At 47.2% G+C, this 21,517-nt stretch overlaps 1 protein-coding gene across 2 annotated transcripts in view; it reads left to right on the forward strand.

Annotated features, from left to right (window-relative positions):
- LOC309400683 (ras-related protein Rab-5A-like) overlaps positions 1–21,517 on the forward strand; it is a gene marked incomplete at both ends in the record, with an annotated part of 60,597 nt that overhangs the window by 12,532 nt on the left and 26,548 nt on the right. The window lies entirely within an intron of this gene.

Here is a 21,517-nt window from a genome sequence, read left to right on the forward strand (position 1 = left end):
GGTCCTCGTCAAAGGTCCACGGGGATGTCGGCCCTACCTCTGCCCGCCGTTGGTCCACCCACTCGTCGTTCCACTGCGCATCCCGTATCAACGACCGTAAATCCACGGGTTCCTGGATTGCAGCGAAGGACTCGACGGGTAGGACCGTCCGGGGGGAAGTGAATCAGCAGGGTCTGAGTACTCCGGCTTTCTAGACAGGGCATCCGCCCTCTGGTTCAAGGCACTGGGGATATACGTGACCTTGAAATGGAACCGGGCAAAAAACAGAGACCACCGGATCTGGTGTTGATTCAGCTTCCGCGCTATTGTCAAAAACTCCAAATTCCGATGGTCTGTCCGGACTTCGACCTGATGCCTGGCCCCCTCCAGGTGATGTCGCCAGGCTTCGAACGCCGCCTTGATAGCCAGCAACTCCTTCTCCCAGATGGTATAATTGCGCTCGGAAGGATTGAGTTTCCGAGAGTAATAGGCGCAAGGGAAAAGGGTGCCATCAGGGGCGTGAGCCTGCAATAACACCGCCCCCACTGCGATGTCAGACGCATCCGCCTCGACTACAAAGGGGCGATGGGGATCAGGGTGTTTCAAGATCGGCTCCTTTGTAAAAGCGCGCTTCAAGGCCACGAACGCTTGTTGTTCCGTGGACCCCCAGTGAAACGGCACTTTCTTTTGCAGGAGCCGAGTGAGGGGTGCGGTCAAGAAAGCAAAGCCGGGGATGAAGGACCGGTAGTAGTTGGCAAACCCGAGGAGTCTCTGAACGTCTTTCATCCGTCGAGGAGATTGCCAACTTCGTAACGCCTCCACCTTGCCTGGCTCCATCGCAATTCCTTCAGGGGATATACGGTGCCCCAGGAACTCGATGGTGGTCTGCCAGAACTGACACTTCTCCAGCTTGGCAAATAAGCGATGCTCTCGAAGTCGCTGCAAGACCTGACGCAAGTGCTGTTGATGATCCTTCCGAGACGTGGAGTAGATCAAGATGTCGTCCAGGTAGATAACAACAAACTGATCCAAAAGGTCCCGAAAGATATCATTCATAAAATGTTGGAAGACAGCTGGGGCATTGGTCAACCCGAACGGCATGACCGTGTACTCGAAATGTCTGTATCGGGTGCCAAAGGCTGTCTTCCATTCATCCCCCGCCCTGACTCGGACCAGATTGTAAGCCCCACGCAAGTCCAGTTTTGTAAACACCGCGGCCTCCCGGAGCCGCTCCAACAACTCGGGAATCAGAGGCAACGGGTAGCGATTACGGATCGTGATGGCGTTCAAGCGCCGGTAATCGCAACAAAGTCTTAGATCCCCGGTCTTCTTTTTGACGAACAAAACCGGGGCAGACAAGGGCGAAGACGAAGGCCGGATAAAACCCCGGGCAAGGTTCTTGTCAATGAAGTCCCGCAATGCGGCCAACTCCGGTTCAGACATGGAGTATAAGCGGCCCGTCGGGAGTTTCGCATCAGGTACCAGGTCAATGGGACAGTCATAAGGCCGGTGCGGTGGCAGTTGGTCCACCTCCTGTTCGCTAAAAACGTCCGCGAACTCCGCTAAATCCGGTGGCACTGTCACCTCGGCCGAACTGGGCATCTGAGCCGCGCAAACATGACGGGTGTGGTCGACGCATTGCAAGGACGGGAACGAGATCCTGTTCTGCGACCAGTGGATCTGGGGGTCATGCAGCCGCAGCCAAGCCAAGCCCAACACCACAGGGAAATGCAGACCCGAAGCCACGTAAAATTGGATGGCCTCCTCATGCTCCCCGAGGATCAGGCACAAAGGCTGCGTGGCGTTCTTGATGGGCCCAGACAGAAGCACCCGACCGTCAATGGTCTCCACTCGCATCGGAGGGTCTACCGGGCACAGAGGGACGTGATATTTCGTGGCAAACGCTGCATCCATGAAGTTTGTGGTAGCCCCGGAATCGACCAAGGCATGGGCTGGAATTCCCTGCGGACTACCCGACAAGAGAATGTGCGCTGCTAGAATCAGATGCCGTGGAGGCCCCTCCGCCTCTGTTCCGGCCTGTGCCCGACCCGAAGTCTCCCTCAGATCGGGCTTTCCCCGTTTCCCGAGACGGAGGTCCGTCGTTAAGGGGAGGCCGTAGACCGTGCAGCCCCTCTACCTCCCTTCTTGGGGCAAACCGTAGCCAGATGTCCCGGGTCCCCACAGTAAAAACACAACCCTCCTGCACGCCGTCTATCCATCTCCGTGCGTGACAAGTGGGGTCTGGCTGCACCCAACTCCATGGGCTCCTCCCGTGGGACAGGAGTCTCTCGTGGAACTGGCACTCTCATAACCTCCCGGGACGCTCGGCGAGGCCTCCGCCTCTGCAGCTGGCCGTCAATCCGGAGGCATAAATGAACCAACGCGTCAAACGTTGGAGGCCTGTCCACTCTCACCAGCTCATCCTGCAGGTCATCTGACAGGCCATCCTGAAAAGCATCCATAAGGGCTGGCTCATTCCACTCAGAGTCCTGACTGAGCAGCCGGAACTCGCTAACGTACTCCAGTAAAGAACCATGCCCTTGGTGCAACTCTTTCAGGAGTCTGGTGGCTGTTTCTCCCTTGATGGGATCCTCAAACGTCAGCCGAAGATGAGTACAAAAACCCTGGAAGTCGTCCAGCAGGGGGCTCGGGTGAGACAGCAAAGGTGTAGCCCACCGCGCTGCTGTGCCTGAGAGCAAGCTAATAATAAATCCCACCTTCGTCTGGTCGGTGGGAAAGTCCTCCGCTCTCAAGCCGATAAACAACCGGCATTGGCCCAGGAACGGCGAGAAAAGTTTCGGACTGCCATCAAACTTATCCGGCATGGCCACTGGGCATTTCCTCCGTTGCTGCTGGGGGGGTGGGGGGTTGACAGGAGCAGACAGCTGCGCAACTTGCGCTGTTAGCAAGGCAAGTTGCTGTGCGAAGAGGGCATTCTCCGCCTGGAGTTGCTCCATTACTGCTGAATGGAGATTCGTTTGGGGCAGCAGTCAAACTGTTCTGACCCCCCTTCCTCCGTTGCCCACACAGAACACACACTCCGGAACAGTACAAGGGAACAAGGTTTATTGCACAAACAGACAAGAGGTTCCGTGGCAGCAAGCCACCAAGACAAAACTCACAGGAACAGAACACAAAAGCAGCTATCCAGCTTGCCAGGATCCCAGACTAGAGCTTCTGGCATAAGTCTTCTGTTGACTGCTGCGAAGGGTGTATGCAAAGTCAACCCTTTTATAACCTAAAAAGGGCGCCTCCCAAACACCAGCTGAGCTCTTTACCGCCTATAATTACGCCCACGCTCCTTGCGTCTGTGGGCGCGCCGGTAACGGGCGTCCAGAAACTCCCTGCTGAGTTCTGACTCACTGTCTCGTGAGTCTTCCCCGCTGCTCCAAGGCATGGCATCGGGAGCCCCCCTCCTCTGGCTCTCACCGCTGCTGCATGCCTCAGGCGCCTCCTGGTGGCCGACCAGACTCTCGGATCCCTGCTCAGCATCCGAATCCTGTCCAGGGTCGCCCATCTCCTCTGGAGCTGACTCGTAGGGACTATCACTCTCAGAGTCTGGGGGCAGCGGCAATGGCACCGGCTGGGCCACAACAATGTGCTATACATTGCCCCTAAAATTGCTGCTCTTTTTCAGGTTTTAAAGCAGTTTTCATTGTGTGTTCCCAAATTCTCTTCTCAATTTGTAAAATATTAAAAAGGTCTGTTTTATACCATAGAACAGTGCTGGCAAACCTTTTTTGGCTGCCGTGCCAAAAGCGGGGGAAGCACAGGGGAGGTGTGCGCCGGCATGCCACACCCATAATGCTATGCGCATGTACCCCCCCAGCTTGCGTGCATGCATGCGATCAGCAACACCCCCCCTCCTTTTGCCATGGTTTTTTTGTCTTCCCCAGGCTCCAGAGGCTTTCTAGGAGCCTGGGGAGGGCAAAAACAGCCTCCCTGCCCCCGCCCCCCCTGGATGCCCTCCGGAGGCCTCAGGAGCTTCCCTGAAGCCTCTGGAGGGTAAAAAATGGACCTACGGGGAACCCGGAAGTTTAGGAATGGTGACTTCCTGTTGGTCCGTAGGGCCGATTTTCGACCTATCAAAATCAATTGAACACCATTCAATTCTACATGTTATTAGTATAGATACACACCTAAGAATTACATCAAATTAATCAAGTCCAATTACCTAGATCTTCCTATTCAATAGGCTTTACCTTTTTATGACCTGCTAAATTTCTTACTTTTGCTCGAAGTTATGCCCGTTGTTCTATCTCTTTAAGCACTAGATTGTTAATACCTGTCTCTGCCCTGGGTGTTCCGTTTCTATCCTGACCTCCCAGCCGCGCTGGCATATTTTTAAAGATCAAGATGTATAGAGACAATGTATAGAGATGTTTGTCTATACATTGTTTGGATTCAGCCAGGGTTCCAGGTTGGATCTCCCAGCCCGCGCTGGCATACTTTTAAAGATCCAGATATATGGAGACTTTCATTAACACATCGTTTGCATCTGGGTGGGGCTCTTGATTCATCTGATGGTGGCCAGAATCTGAGGCTCTATTCAAAGGCACCCCAAACCTTGGCACAATGTCTTTTAGTACACACAAAACCAAGAGATCTCTAAATCTCACTTTCTGGGAAAATTGTGGCAGTGACGTGCAGTCAGGTGAGGCAAGTGAGGCACAGCCTCACCACTCTCATCATGAAAAAAAAAAGTAAAAGGAAAAAGCTGAGCTAGTTGCTGCCTCACCGTGGATGACTCTGCTTAACCTCACTGGTGCTCTCCCTCCCCAAGTGTAGTGACTTCCTCCCCAGGCCCCCATTCATTTCTCTCTCACACACACACAGCTGGATAAAACTATATAAAAATCTAGCCCAGCTTCACTGATTACAAGTTTGAAAAGGCAACGTGGCTCCACCTGCAATCAAACTACACTTGGGGAGGGAGAGCACAAGTGAGCACTGAGGAGACCACAGGAGGAGGCAGGAAGCCAGGCAAAGAGCCATGCTGTAGTACACACACTTCCCCCCAGCCTCTTTCTTTTGGAAGGCTCGGCTCCCCTCCGGCTTCTCTGCCTCTCCTCTCACCCCAGCCTGCCAGCAGGAGGTGGTGGGTGGGCTTTATTGTGTTCCAGGCATTTCCCACCCAGACAGCAGGCTGCATTTGCAATGGTGGAGGTGTTTGGGAAAGGCAGCAGGGGAATGGGGGGGGGGGGTGGCAGAGGAGCTGCTTTCAAGCCACTGGAAAAGATATCCAATCCAACTTTTGTGTGTGGGGGGGCTTGTTTGAGAGTGAGTGAGAGAGGGAAGGGGTAGGAGAGATAGTCCAATCCAACTTCTGTGTGTGTGTGTGTGTGTGTGTGTGTGTGTGTGCACGCGTGTTTGTGTTTGAGAGAGGGGGAGGAAGGGAGAGAGGGAGGAAGGAGGGGAAGGAGAAGAAAAAGAAAAAGAAAGAAGGAGCAAAGGAGAAAAACAAATGCTGTCGCTTTAAATTGGAAGTCTACAAGTCTAAAAATATTTGAAACCCAGCACTGTGTCAGTGCCTCACCAGTCATAAACCTCACCGCATGTCACTGAATTGTGGGGACATCTATTTGCCACACAGCACCTGGGAGCCCTGTAGAAGGACTTCCAAAGGAAGTTTCCATGCTGTCTTTGGGTTGTTTTGTCACAACAGAGACAGGCTGCAGCAACCTGATTAACAACAGCATGTGTGCCTCTAACTACCGATCCCCGCAACAACCTCCTCGACAATTCTTCCGGCAGGTTCCCTTGCCTCCCACTCTATCTAAGAGCCTTGGAGAGAAAAAATGTGTTTCCTCTTGCCTTTTGAAGTTCCTTCTTCTCTGAGGTTTTGAGCCCTAATTAATCTACGCTTTGTATGCTCATTCCACAAGTTCAGAGATGCCTTTCCTGGACCCCCTTTTTTCCCTAATGTCATCTGCAGAGTGACCAATGAAGATACAATACAATACAATTGCAGAGTTGGAAGGGACCTTGGAGGTCTTCTAGTCCAACCCCAGGCAGGAAACCCTATACCATTTCAGACAAATGACTATCCAACATCTTCTTAAAGACTTCCAGTGTTGGGGCATTCACAACTTCTGGAGGCAAGCTGTTCCACTGATTAATTGTTCTAACTGTCAGGAAGTTTCTCCTCAGTTCTAAGTTGCTTCTCTCTTTGATTAGTTTCCACCCATTGCTTCTTGTTCTATCCTCAGGTGCCTTGGAGAATAGTTTTTGACTCCCTCTTCTTTGTTGCTCTTCTCTGCACTCTTTCTAGTGTCTCCACATCTTTTCTACCTCGTGGTGACCAAAACTGAATGCAGTATTCCAAGTGATCTTTATTCTATCCCTCTGTTTATGCAGCCTAGAAATGTGTTGGCTTTGTTTGGCAGCTGCTGCACACTGCTGGCTCATATTTAAATGGTTGTCCACTAGGACTCCAAGATTCCTTTCACAGTTACTACTGTGGAGCAAGGTACCACCTATACTGTACCTGTGTATTTCATTTTTGTTGCCTAAATGTAGAATCTTACTCTTTCCACCATTGAATTTCATTTTATTAGATAGTGCCCAATGTTCAAGTTTGTCAAGATCCTTCTGTATCTTTAGCCTATCTTCTGGAGATCATATTGACCATTCTCTTATTTTCTTCAACCTCAGGATCTAATGTGGTATATTGCCTAAAGGTTTGATAAATGCATTCTAGGAATTCCCCTGGATTTTCATCCTGTTTCTGTTGAATTTAATAGACCTTCCCTAAATTCTTAACTTTTGTATGAATCCTAACAAAACTAAGGTCCAATAGTTTTGCAGCTGAATGAACTACGTTCCTAATCTGGTTCCTTCAGTAACCATGTCCAGTCTGGATTTTTTTTTCCATTCCTTTGCAAAGGCTTATTCAAAAGACTTATTCTTTTCTCTGTGGTTAATAAAATTTCCATCAGACTTTTTATGTCAGCCCAAGCAGACTGGTGAGTTCAGAAAAATGGATGCAAAAAGGACATGCATCTCATCTGGATTTTCTCTATAAGTAGGAATTTGATTTTTCCAATTACATAAATCAGCCATTGAGAATGGAGCATATATCCACACCTTACGTATCTCCCCCTCAGCTTTTGGCAATAAAATTCCCTTAGGGGCAATCTGAGTTTTTATCTCAACTGCTCCCTTGGACCAGGTTTGTGGTCCACTTGATCTATCCCTTCGATAACCTTTTTTGGTTTTCTTTCTCCTGGCCCCACCTAATGGGACCGTTTGTTCTTTCTTTTTAACAAAACAAAAAAACACTTAAACACATCATCAAGGACAAGCATGCAAGTTAAAACAGACAGGAACTAAATGTTTCGTTGAGACTCTCTCAAAGCTTTTTCTTTCCTCCTTGAGGCTTTTATAATAGGGGTGAGGATAATTTCTCTGCCAGAGACTTTTTACTAAAACTCTCTCAAAGCTTTTTTTTCTTCTCCTCAACATGTATTGGAGAGGCGTTCGAGGAACGCTCCCCACCTTCCCATGTTCTATTTCTAAGACACTGTCACCGACCTGGGGTGCCGGAATACCACGGTCGCCTTCAGGAACTGCGATGACTTAACCACCCACACAAACCTAGAGCCTCATTAGGATGCGCCGGTTCCATTTGGAAGGGACGCTATCCCGGGCTCAGGGGGGTGATCGGGCCCCCTCTTCCACTCCTAACCGAGTGGGTCTACAATTCTTTTAATACTTGCCTGCAGGCATCTTCTTTCTCAGCCGGCGTAAATTTTATTAACTTGTCCTGATCCTGGTCAGATTCTTGGATCGGTGGTGTCCTCCGGATGCCCAAGAGGGGTCATCGGCCCCCTTCCAGAGAAAGATCTCCGTGGCGCCTGAAGAAGGGCGAGATGGCCTCGATGGGTCACCGGTCGGTCCGTTCCATCCTCAGTGAAATATCGCTCTAAGTCCTGCCGCCACGGTCGCCAGAATTGTTGCAGAAAATGACAGGCTTAGACTTCTCAGGATACAGGAAAAGTTTATTTGGCAGCCAGGTTCAGAAAGCTAGCACATAGCTAGCATTGGAAATTCTGAACAATCTTTATTATCGAAGCACGCATTCTTATACATTCTCAAAGACAGTGTAACACGGAAACACTTAACTCATTTCTTATTGGTTACCCTGAGGAAAAAGCCTTATAAGGAGATGGGGGTCTTACTTCTCCTTTTGTTACAGGTATGGGCTATGTGCCATTAACAAGCTTTATTTGAACCTTGTGGTTTTGGACTTTTGACATAGGGACATTTGCTGGAACATGTTGTGGTTGAGGGCTGATGACATTTCCCTGTCCCTTTAAGCAAGCATCTAACTGTTCCTTTTATGCCATGTCTCCATTCTTATATTTTAATCCATATTTTATCCCACTTTAATTTCATATTTTTATACAGATAGTTCTGCCTCTTTTGTGGGTTCTTGTTTCCTTGTTTATTCATTTTTTATGTTTATAATATAAGTATTTCATATATAATATTACATAATATATAATATAAAAACAACAGAATAAGGTTGCGTGCATTGACGCTTGTTCCAAAGAAACAGCTAGCACAAGTATTAAAAGATGCCAATACTATAATCTATATATATAAAAGTGAAAAGCCACTTATGCATCATCACAAAATCTCCAGAACTGTAAAGCCTACAAACTTCAAATTTGCCACGTATGTTCCTCTTGGCTTCTAGGTGCTCACTAAGAAAGGATTTTTCAAAATGACCATCAGAGCATTCGTATTTTCTATATTATTATTAACACGCTCTGATGCTAAGGAGTTCTACTCCCCCTACCCACCTGAAAAGAAATCTGTTCCAAATGCAAAACACAAGGAGAGGATATTCAGTTTCAGTTTTACTTTCACAGCAGAAAGCAGCTTTACTACAGAACAGTTGAGCTAAGCCACGGCCAGGCTCCTTCTGTCTCCTTCTTGCTCACACAGCAAATATTGTTTCACTTTCCAAACAGCCCTCTTATGCTAAGGAGTTCTACTCCCCCTCCTCACCTCAAAAGAGGAGTTTCAGTTTTACTTTCATAGCAGCAAGCAGCTTTACTACAGAACAGTTGAGCTAAGCCACACCCATGCTCCTTCCTGTCTCCTCCTTGCTCACACAGCAAATACTGTTTGAGTTTCCCAACACACCTCAACTCTTGCACACACTGACAGGATGCTAGCCAGATGAATACTGATGGATGCTGGTAGGCAGAGGCAGATTTTTCCCCTTATTTTCCTCCTCAGTTCAGATGAATCTGTTCCTTCTACTGTTAACACCAGTTAAATGGAAAAGAGGCAAAAAACGCAGAAAAAGATTCACAGATGCGATTAGGAAAACACAAGTAAGGGAAGCTGCATCATCAAAGTATTGTCAAACTCATCCCTAAGTCAGTAGAAAGGCTGTAAAAAAGTATACATCTAGTAACCCCTACATTAATCAGTCACAAATGAGATCAATGCCTTGGACTAATAAGTATTTGTCTGGTTTTAAATACTGTATGAACCTCAGATTGATTACTCCAGGGACAAGGTTGTTGATCTCGGATCCCGGTTACCCTGTGCCTGGTGCCGTGCTCTAAAGTGGCAGGATGAGAGTCCCGGGATGTGCTACATTGGCGGTAAAGTCCACCTCCCTCCCCTTCAGCCCTACCCTGAACCCTTACACAGCCTTCTCACCCACCAGCATCCAATGGCAAAGCACTTACTTTCTGCTGTCCAGAAGTACAACAGATGCTTCCAAATGACATCTTTTGGAGCCAGAGAGGTGAAGGAGGGAAATTTTATGCCAACATTCAAAGTGCAGGGGCAGGTCTACCACAGGATACTTAACTTTAACTTTATTTAATTTATAAACCGCGCCCTCTCCCAGAAGGGACTCGGGGCGGTGTACAGTCATATTAAAACACAGTATAAATACATAAATATAAATAAATATAGATGGAGGAGGTGACATATAAACTGTACAATAATAGTTAAAATTAAAAATTGGAGATACATTAAAAACTACCCCTAAAAAAGCTACCCCAGAATAAAATGTTTGCCAGGAGGTTAAAAATGGAACTATAAATGGGCCAGGCCAGCTAATTGGAACAGGTGGGTCTTGAGTTTCTGTCGGAAGGAGCGGAGGTCGGTAGTGGTTCTGATATCGGGGGGGAGGTCATTCCAGAGGGTTGGGCCCATCACAGAGAAGGCTCTACTCCTGGGTGCCGCCCGTTGGCATTGCTTAGTGGACGGCACCCGGAGGAGTCCCTCTCTGTGGGAGCGAATTGGTCGCAGGGATGTATGAGGTAAGATGCGATCCCGCAGGTAACTAGGTCCTGTGCCATGGAGTGCTTTAAAGATGGTAATCAACACCTTGAAACGCACCCGAAAAACCACAGGCAGCCAGTGCAGCTCGCGCAGGAGAGGTGTTATGTGGGAGTACCTGGTACTCCCCATGATAGCCCGCGCGGCCGCATTCTGAACTAGCTGTAGTCTTTGGGTGCATCTCAAGGGGAGTCCCATGTAGAGAGCGTTGCAGTAGTCCAGACAGGACGTCACCAGCGCATGAGTGACTGTGCGTAGGGCATCCCGGTCCAATAGGGGGCGCAATTGGCGCACCAGGCGAACCTGGTGGAACGCCCCCTTCGCCACGGTTGCCACATGGTCGTCCATCGACAGCCGGGCATCTAGGAGGACGCCCAGATTGCGCGCCCGCTCCACGGGGGGCAGTTGCTCGCCCCCTATGGCCAGCGATGGAATCCACTGGTTGAACCGGGGCGCCGGTAGCCACAGCCACTCCGTCTTGGAGGGGTTGAGTTTGAGTCTGTTGTCCCCCATCCAGACCCGAACAGCTTCCAAGCACCGGGACATCATTTTGACGGCCTCGTTGGGGTGGTTTGGGGTGGAGACGTACAGCTGTGTGTCATCAGCGTACAGGTGGTACCCGACCCCAAAACCACGGATGATCTCACCTAGCTGCTTCACATATGTGTTGAACAGGAGGGGCGAGAGGACCGACCCCTGCGGCACCCCACAAGTGAGCGACCTCAGGGTCGACCTCTGCTCCCCTGCCAACACACATTGCGTCCGGTCGGAGAGGTAGGAGCAGAACCACCGTAAAACGGTGCCCCCTACTCCCATCCCCTCCAGCCGGTGCAATAGGATACCATGGTCGATGGTATCAAAAGCCGCTGATAGGTCTAATAGGACCAGGATAGAGGAACAACCCCTATCTCTGGCCCGCCAGAGATCATCTACCAACGCGACCAAGGCCGTCTCCGTGCTGTGACCGGGCCGGAAACCGGACTGGCGCGGGTCTAGATAATCGGTTTCCTCCAGGTGACGTGGGAACTGTTGTGCCACCACACTCTCTACAACCTTCGCTAAGAAGGGAAGGTTGGAGACGGGACGATAATTAGCTAGCTCCACCGGGTCCAGGGAAGGCTTCTTGAGTAAGGGCCCCACCACCGCCTCTTTCAAGGCGGCCGGTAAGGACCCTTCGCCCAATGAAGCGTTCACTAGACCCAGGAGCCAGCCTTGTGTAACCTCCCAGGATGCCAGTACAAGCCAGGAGGGACACGGGTCCAATAAACATGTAGTGGCTCGCAGCCGCCCACGTAACCTGTCTAAATCCTCGGGGGCAACAGACTCAAACTCCTCCCAGCGTGGTCCCTCAAGATTCGCTGCTGACGTCTCCCCTGGTCCACTGAAGGGGGCCCATCCACTCCGGATCTGAGCGATTTTGTCCTGCAGATATTCCCCAAACTCCTCTGCTCTACCCTGCAAACGGGCTTCCCGCGGCCTCTGCGATAGGAGGGAGCGGGTCACCCGAAACAGGGCGGCAGGGCGGTTATCTGCGGACGCAATAAGAGCGGCACAATGTCTACGTTTGGCCGCTCTTAGTGCCACAAGGTAGGTCCGTACATAGGCTCTCACCTGTGTTCGGTCAGATTCGGAGCGTGAGGACCTCCACCTGCTCTCTAGGCGTCTCTTGTGGCGTTTCATCACCCTTAACTCCTCGGTAAACCAAGGAGCCAGGGTGGTTCGTTGCCGCAGGAGAGGCCGCAAAGGCGCAACCCGGTCCAAGGCCCCGGCAGCCGCACTATTCCATGCGGCCACTAGGTCCTCCGTCCGGGAGCGGGTCAGGGCTACAGGAAGTGGCCCAAACTCCGTCTGGAACCTATCCGGATCCATCAGGCGCCTGGGGCGGAAACCTCTGGGATGATCTGGTTCCGCCTCCCCGCGGCGGGGGGTAGCGCCAGGGAAGTCGAGCCGGAGAGATGAGTGATCTGACCATGACAGGGGTGTAATAACCAAATCCCCTATTCCCAGATCACTCGTCCACTGTCCAGAGACAAAAACAAGGTCCAGCGTGTGGCCACCCTCGTGTGTGGGGCCCTGAATTAGTTGGGTCAGGTCCATGGCTGTCATGGAAGCCATGAACTCCCGAGCCACCTCGGAAGCTTCACCCGTCGACGGCAGGTTGAAAACCCCCATAACCAGAAGTCTGGGGGTCTCAACCGCCGTCTCTGCGATCAGCTCGAGGAGCTCGGGCAGGGCCGCTGATGCATAGCGAGGAGCCAAGTATACAATCAGCAAGCCCAACTGCCTCCCTGGGCCCCATTTCACGCCAAGGGACTCACACCCGGATATCTGTGGCACAGTGAACTCCCTCGGTTCCAGACTCTCCCGTATAATTACCGCCACCCCACCACCCTTACCCAGGGCCCGCGGCTGATGGAATGCACGGTAGCCCGGTGGGCACATTTCCACGAGGGGTAAACCACCCTCGTGGCCCAACCAGGTCTCCGTTATCCCTGCAAGGTCCAGCTCCCCCTCCGAGATCAACTCATTAACGAGGGGGGCCTTGTTAACAACGGACCTTGCATTGCAAAGCATCAGCCTCAGGCCCTGGCTCTGTAGGTCCTGGCCACCTAGACTGCGGGGGTTGGTACAAGCGACTGGGCGTGTCCAACAGCCACGGTCTCCCAACCGACTACGAGATTTTCTTCTATCCTCGCATCCACCCCTCCCCACGACCGTTGGAATAAAACAACCCTCTATTGGAATATCATTCTCCCTCCCCCCCCACTCCGCTCACAGGATAGGGAGTATCATGGCGGGGCCTCAGCAGCAGCCTTCATTTCTCCAGATATACTTTATTGGTGATGATGACAATGAGAGGGACATCCATTGTGGAATCTACCCAGGCATTAATCCACAACTGGTTAGCCAACTGCAGAAGTTGCTGCGTGAACACAATTATATTCTGGAACTTAAGACTGCTGTTGAATCTGTTCCTAAGAGCCAAAAGGACTTCCAAGTGGTGATAGAAAACCTTCTGGAGAGCACCAAGGTCGTTTCAATGCCCCCATGACTACAAAAGTGGCTGTTCTCATTGACCAGGATTTTGAGAAGAGATATATCATTCTCCACAGCAGAGACAACAGGTTCTTACGAATCAGTGAGACGCACTGTGCCTATGACGCTCTCCAGTACCCTCTGATGTTCTGCTGTGGAAAAGATGGCTATTACATCAATATACCTCAGTGTGAACCAAACACCAAGGTTCCTCTCAAGAAAACTGTGTCTGCTGCTGCCTTTTACATAGGATAATGAAGCGTGATGGCAAAGAATGCTACCTACTGCTGTTCTGCAACCTTCTCAATCAATTTCTGGTTGATATGTATGTTAAAATGGAGAGTGAAAGACTCAATTGGATTCATAGAACACACACCCCCCCCAAATGAGAAGTGAGGAGAATGTGCACCTGAAGGATACCATGACAAGAACTGACAGCCACTTATCACAGCTTTGCAAGTTTGCATCTTTGGAAATACCAAGTGTCACATGTACTCCGTGGAATGGCAGAAATGTGGACTCCCCCACGTGCATATTCTTCTGTGGCTAGAAGATAAGATAAGACCAGAGTCCATTGACAAAGTTATAAGTGCTGAAGTACCTGATTCCGACCTAGACCTAGCCTTCCATGACATTATCAGTGATCCACGGCCCATGTGGACCCCTCAACAGAAACTCACCCTGCATGGTGGATGGCACATGCAGCAAGAAGTATTCCCGGCCCTTTTTGAAGGAAACTCAAACTGGAGAGGACGGCTATCCTTAGTATCATAGGTGGTCCCTGGCAGATGGTGGCTTCACTGCCAACATCACTGGACTCGATCTTGACAATCGCTGGGTGGTGCCATACAACCCCGTCCTGTCTCGAACCTTCTCGGCTCATATAAATGTTGAGTACTGCAATTCAGCTAAATCCATAAAATACATCTGCAAGTATATTAACAAAGGGTCTGACCAGGCAGCGTTCACCATTGAAGATGTGGACGAGGTGATGAGGTACGTGGCAGGATGATACATCGGCAGCTGAGGCAGCCTGGCGCATTCTCTGCTTCCCTATTCATGAAAGGTTTCCTCCTGTTATGCACCTTGCAATATATCTCGAAAATGGCCAGAGAGTTTATTTTACTGAGGACAATGTTGTTGAGAGGATGAATAACCCTCCAAAAACAACACTTATGGCCTTTTTTGAGCTGTGCAAAGTCAATGCTTTCACAAGGACACTTTTATATTGCGAAGTTCCAACTTACTACATATGGAAAGGCAACCAGTTCTGCAGGAGGAAACAAGGGAAGCCTGTACTAGGTTATCTGGGGGTGAAGAAAGATCAGGTTTAGGGTAGAGTGTACACCATCCATCCCGGTAATGCTGAGTGCTGCTACCTATGCTGCCTCTTGCTTCTTGAGGATATTGTCATATCCATGTCGAGTAAAACACTCCTACTGTTCAGATTTCCACCACCTTCATGAGAGCAAGGAGCCATTGTCAGCAACCGTCAATACCTGAGTGAAGTGTTTTATAATACCGTTCAGCTGATACAAGCAGTTCCTGTGAATGTTCCAAAATTAAATCAAGAACAGGGGAAAGTCTACGATGAAATCATGCACAGTATTGCTTCTGATTTTGGGCAGTTGTTCTTGACGCGCCTGGTGGCACTGGCAAAACGTTCTTGATCAATCTCTTGCTGGCCAAAATTAGAAGCAGAAGGAATATTGCCCTAGCCGTTGCTTCCTCAGGAATTGAAGCTACTTTGATCGATGGAGGCAAGACGGCTCACTCTGCCTTCAAGTTGCTACTCAACCTGAATCATTCTGAGTCTGCACTTTGTAACATCTCTAAGCAGAGTGACATGACTCAGGTGCTTTGAGAAGCCAAACTTATCATGTGGGATGAGTGCACCATGACTCACAAAGGAGGTCTTGAGGCTGTAAACAGGACGCTGCAGGACATTAGGGACAACAACCGTCTTATGGGTGGAGTTATGATGCTTTGGGCTGGTTACTTCAGACAGACGTTGCCTGTTGTGCCACGAGGGACACGTGCAGATGAAGTCAAGGCCTGTCTCAAGTCATCCATCTTATGACCTAGAGTCAAAGTCCTGACCTTGACAGTTAACATGCATATCCACCTTCAATGTGATTTGAGGGCAAAAGACTTTTCTAAATTATTACTTGATATTGGTGATGGCAAGCTTTTGGAAGAGGAGTGAAGAATAACTATTCCAAATAACCTTTGCTATGTTGTGAGAGATCTGAACAGCTTGACTGACAGAATATACTGCAACATTCATCAGGATGGAGTGGATTGCGATTCATGGCTGAGGGAAAGAGCTATTTTCACTCCAACAAATGACTCAGCCAACAGCATCAACAACTTTCTGCTGGAAAAGTTGTCCACTGAGCATATGAAGTATGAATCTGTGGACTCAGTAATGGAGATCGGGGATGCTGTACATTACCCTGTGGAATTCTTGCACACTCTCAACCCACCAGGATTACCACCTCATGTCCTCTACCTCAAGGTCGGCACTCCAATCATGCTGTTATGCAATCTAACCCCTCCGAAACTGTGCAATGGTACCAGGCTTCAGGTGAAGACTCTGTACAAACACGTAATCGAAGACATGATTTTCACAGACGTCAATCAGGGAGAAACCGTTTTCATACCCCAAATTCCTCTGATCCCATCAGACTACCACTTTGAGTTCAAAATGTCTACAATTTCCTGTTAAGTTTTACTACGCCAGCACCATTAATAAGGCACAAGGACAGACTTTGAAAGTGGCTGGTGTGCATCTAACGAGTGACTGTTTCTCCCATGGCCAGTTCTATGTGGCATGCTCCAGAGTCAGCTCACCTGACAGCCTGGTCATCCTCCAGCCAGAGAGCAAAACCAAAAATGTTGTTTACAGGGAGGTCCTGAGCAATTCATCTGAGGGATGAATTGAAAGTCTATGCTATGCAACTTATTAGCCTGGCTACACAGACAAAACAGCCACAGTTACTGCTGGGATTAAAGGGTTTAAGCCCATCTATTTCATTGTTGTTACACTTACAATAATAAGGGGGGGGGGAATACGGCATCATCTATCTCCAGTCTACAACACAGTTCTTTCAACAGTTCCAAGACAGCTGCACACCCATTTGCACCACTCAGGTGACCCTGATGACATAGATAACCCTGCAGGTGGCCTTAACAACTTGCTAAAAGAATGCAAATGACTAGCTGTGTGCAAGGAGTATAAATCCTTCCATTCCCCACCATCCAGTAAGAGCTGAAGAAGCTTCTTGGATGAGAAGCAAAACATCTTCAAAGAAAAACAAGACGGTCCAGTTGCCTCTTGTAAAAAAGCACCTTTGGGATAGTGGTCATAGCAGGACCTGGAGACAGGAGAATACAACAGAAAGACCTGGAGAAGATAACAAAATACAAAGGCCTGCAAATAGAAATAGGCTGTGGCAAAAGAAAGCAAAGCTAGTATCAATAGTAATAGACACCTTGGGTATAATCCCAAAACAACTGGAGCACCACTTGATTACAAAATCACCATTAGTCGGAAAGGCTTGCTGCCAGCATGAATGGCTGCTTGGACGGAGAGCTCCATTAGCAGCAGCCAGATCTAACGTCCGGAGGGGTTTGCTGAAAAGATTTTGATAAGCCAAGCCTTCCTGGAGGAAAGAATGAAGAGAGAAGGTTGGTTTGGCACGACCATAGGACGGCAATCCATGGTCTGTGCTTGAAATCTCCTTCATAACCCCGGCCGTGGAAAGAGGGCGACAAGTAATGGCCGTCCCAAAATGCTGACAACAGTTCAAAGCAAGCGAGGATTTATCACAGAGAAGCTGTCGGAGTTGTGAGTGACCTAACAGTTTCCTGATCTTGGAGAAGGTAATTCTATCCCAAAACAGCTCAAGAGATTAAGGGCTCCAAGAAGAAGTGGGAGGGCTGCTTACCCCCCTTCATTATAGCGGCGAGAGTAATATGCTGAGTGAAAAATGGAGGCTATCTCTTTTTACTCTCTGAACTGTCTGATAAGCTGAACCTAAATCTAATTTGTTAACATAACAAAGGCCGGCTGTAAATAATAACTCTGACTATACAGATATCTTCAGGGGGTTTTGAGTTAATTATCCAAGTCTTGAAGGCTTGAAAGGAGAAGGAGGAAGAAGGAAGGAAGAAATATAACTTGGCAACATATATATGTGGATTGACTGCAGTTGGTTAGCTTCTGGACGAGTGGAAGAGCGACATCTACTGTTGAAATTTGGAATTTTTCCCCTCTTAATACCTTAAGAGAAAACAGGGACTTTGCTGACTATATTCTCTGGATAAACTATTACAGTTTTTTGAGGCTAATCCTTGGACACTACTAATAGAATCAACTGGAGAGAGAGAAAGAAGATCTATCGTAGCAGGGGAACCCAGAACACTTCCATATAATTATCCAACACAGGAGGGACGCATCTAAGGTTGAACTTTAAAAATAGGAATTAATGTTATATTACTACCATCAAAGGAATATACTGTTTTTGTTATTGTTATTGATGTAAGATTATTAATCCTAACTCCTTTCGATATTATGGGCACTAGTACTGATTAATTTAGGAGATTGTTTGATCATAATACAAGTAATAACTATAAGCATTCTACTCTTAGATTTTATTAAGTTAATAAAATAGATTAATAGGTTAATAGAAAGTTAGGAGTATTATAAGTGTGACATACACACACATATATATACAGTGATAAACCGATAAGTCTCTCACTCTCTCACTATCCTATGACAGCTGTTCCCATATAACATACGAACTTATCGACACATAGAGTTTACTACCCCCTATCACTATTTAAAATTGATAATTGAGTAGAGGAAGAGGGAAGAGGAGAGGGAAAGGGAGGAGAGGGAGAGGAAGGAAGGCAGGAAGGCAAGTAGGCAGGAAGGAAGGAAGGAAGAAAGAAAGAAGGAAGGAAGGTAGGAAGGAGGGAGGAAGGGAGGAAGGAAGGAAGGAAGGAAGGAAGAAAAAGAAAGAAAGAAAGAAAGAAAGAAAGAAAGAAAGAAAGAAAGAAAGAAAGAAAGAAAGAAAGAAAGAAAGAAGGAGGACTGGAGAAAGTTACGAGGGAGAGAAGAAAGTGGGAGTTCTGGAGAAAAATTAAAGTAGGGATCCAATTCCTCCAAAAATTGACAAGTAGTACAAATTTAACGAAAATTGGCACGGGGAGGAAGCCAGCATCCCAGCCATCCCTAGCGGCTGCCAGTCCCTCGAACCAAAGATCTTCGGAGGATATGCCTCAGAGAGAAAGATCCAATTCAACTAAGGAATTGCAGATGATACTACAGACCATGCAGGAGGCAATGGCTAAAAATCACGAAGAACTTAAAAAGGATATTAAAGAAATAAGGAGTGATACGGCAGAATTAAAGGAGAGAATGCAGAAGATGGACGATAAATTTGAGAAGTTCCAGGAACAGATCAACAAACACGAACAAAGAATAAATGTAATAGAAGGAAGGTTGGAAAAGGAGGATGAAAAAATGGAGCAGCTGAGTGCTAGGCTGATCCAGGCAAACAAGGAACTTGAGTTAACGGTCCTCGCGTTAGAATCTGAGAAAGCAGCCCAATTCCTACGGTTCCAGAACGTAAAGGAAGAAAAAGGCGAGGATTTACCAGACACGATGGCAGACCTAATGGCAAAGGCTTTGGGAATAGAAAAGGATGAGATGGCAAGTGTGATCGACGAGACGTATAGAATACAGACAAACTACGCAAAAAAGAATAATTTACCAAGAGAAGTTCATGTAAAGTTTGCTAAAAAATCAATACGTGACGAGGTGCTGAATAGAACAAGAGACGACCTGATAATTTACAACCAACGACAACTAACAGTTCTAAAACAGGTACCGAGGAGAATTAGAGAATTAAGAAGGCCCTATCAATTTTTAACATCTGTCCTGAACAAATTTGAAATTAACTTTAGATGGCTGATGCAGGAGGGCGTACTGGTAACTTGGAGAGATAGAAGATTTAGAATAGACACGGTAGAACAAGCGGAAGATTTTTACAATACCCTTGCTGGGCAGGAGGATGAGAAAGACGAAGGAGAACAGGTGGGAGCAAGGAGGCAAGGACCCAGGGCACAGATAAGAAGAGAAAAGGAACCAGTGGAGACACGAAAGGAGAAAGAAGTCGTTCTAGATGAAAAAGGGGAAGAACCAAAGGAAGTGAGAGAAATAAGGGCAACAAGAAGCACACGACCCAAATACACTTAGAAGTATGTCGGGAGAAATCAAGATTCTATCATTGAATATTAATGGTCTAAACTCACCCCAGAAGAGGAAAACAATATTTAATAAATTGAAACATATTAACTATGATATAATTGCAATGCAAGAGGTCCATATGACTAAAAGACAGATCCAGATCTTAGAATGTCCTAGAGTGGGTAAACTTTACGTGGCACTAGCTGACCAAAAGAAAAGAGGAATAGCATTATATGTCAAAGACACAATCCAGACTAAACTAATTTATCATGATGAGGAAGGGAGAATACTAATAGTAGAAATAATGTTAAACCAAAAAAAGGTGTCACTGGTTGTAATATGTGCACGTAATGAAGGCCAGGAAAATTTCTATCATAGACTACATAGCATTATTCGAGAGATGGGAAACGAAAATGTTTGTTTACTGGGTGACTTCAATGCTATAGTTGACCCAAAACGGGACTATAAAAGTGGAAAGAAGAGAAAAGGAGCTAGGAGAACTTTGCCAAGGTCATTCTTCCAAATGGCTGAAGAACTTAATCTGTTTGATGTATGGCGAGAAAGATGTCCAGAGGGAAAGCAATATACCTTCTACTTGAATAGACATGAATCCTGGTCAAGGATAGACATGGTCTGGCTGCCGATGGAGTTAATTTCAGAAGTGAAGGAGATAGATATAGAACCCAATCTATGGGCTGATCACAATCCCATGAGGATTATTTGGAAAAAACAAAAGGGCAGCTATCGTTGGTTACTCAATAGATCAATTCTAAAAGACCAGGAATATATTAAAAGAGTCAACCAAGAATTAAGATTCTTCTTTAAAGAAAATGGACCAGGAGATACATCCATACAAAACTTATGGGATACAACTAAGGCATTTATAAGAGGGGTCACAATATCAGCCACAGCCAGGAAGAAAAAAACCGAGAATCTAAAAATAAGAGAGCTGAAAGAAAGGTATAGACGTTTAGAGAGTGAAATGCAAAAGAAACCGCAGAACAGAAGTATAAAAGGAAATATGGAACTGATTAAACATGAATTGGCTATATTTGAAAAAGCAAAATTGGCACAATCTATAAAAAAGCAAAACAAAACTTCTTTGAGAATGCAAATAAACCGGGGCGATGGCTATCCTATAGGTTGAGGAAGCAAAAGCAAGAGAATTGGATCAATAAACTACAAGATGAAAAAGGCGAGATCTGCTACCAACTAGAGGAAAAGAAAAAGATTACCCAAGAGTTTTATGAACAATTATATAGAGAAAACCGAGACCATACAAAGGAAGGAATATTACAGTATTTGGAAAAGTCAGATTTGCCAAAGGTACCAGAGGAGATTAAGGACATGCTCAATGAAGACATTAAAACATCAGAGATAACCGAGGCCATACAAAGACAAAAGAATAATAAAACTGCAGGGCCGGATGGGTTGCCAGCGGAAATATATAAAGAATTCCAGGATATACTTGTCCCAACGTTGTTGGAAGTCTATAACGCTGTGTTGAAAGAGGCGAAGACACCGTTATCATGGACGGAGGCTAATATTGTATTATTACCTAAGGCGGACACAGACCAGGTGTTTATACAAAACTACAGACCAATCTCACTGCTAAATGCAGATTACAAAATCTTTGCCTCAATAATAGCAGAAAGGTTGAAAAAATTTCTTACATCATTCATCCATACAGATCAAAATGGATTCCTCCCCAGAAGACAAATTAAAAACAATATGAGAATTATGTTGGACATTCTTGAATATTATGAAGTGCACAATGACAAACAGGTTGCATTAATCCTTCTCGATGCCCAAAAGGCATTTGATAACGTCAACTGGGAATTTTTGCACCAACAAATAGAATACATGGATTGTGGGGATAAATTTATAAACACGATCAGAGCAATTTATACAAACCAAAAAGCCAAAGTAATAATC

This window comes from Natrix helvetica (assembly GCF_964273705.1).
Source record: "Natrix helvetica genome assembly, chromosome: W".
Lineage (NCBI taxonomy): Eukaryota > Metazoa > Chordata > Lepidosauria > Squamata > Natricidae > Natrix > Natrix helvetica.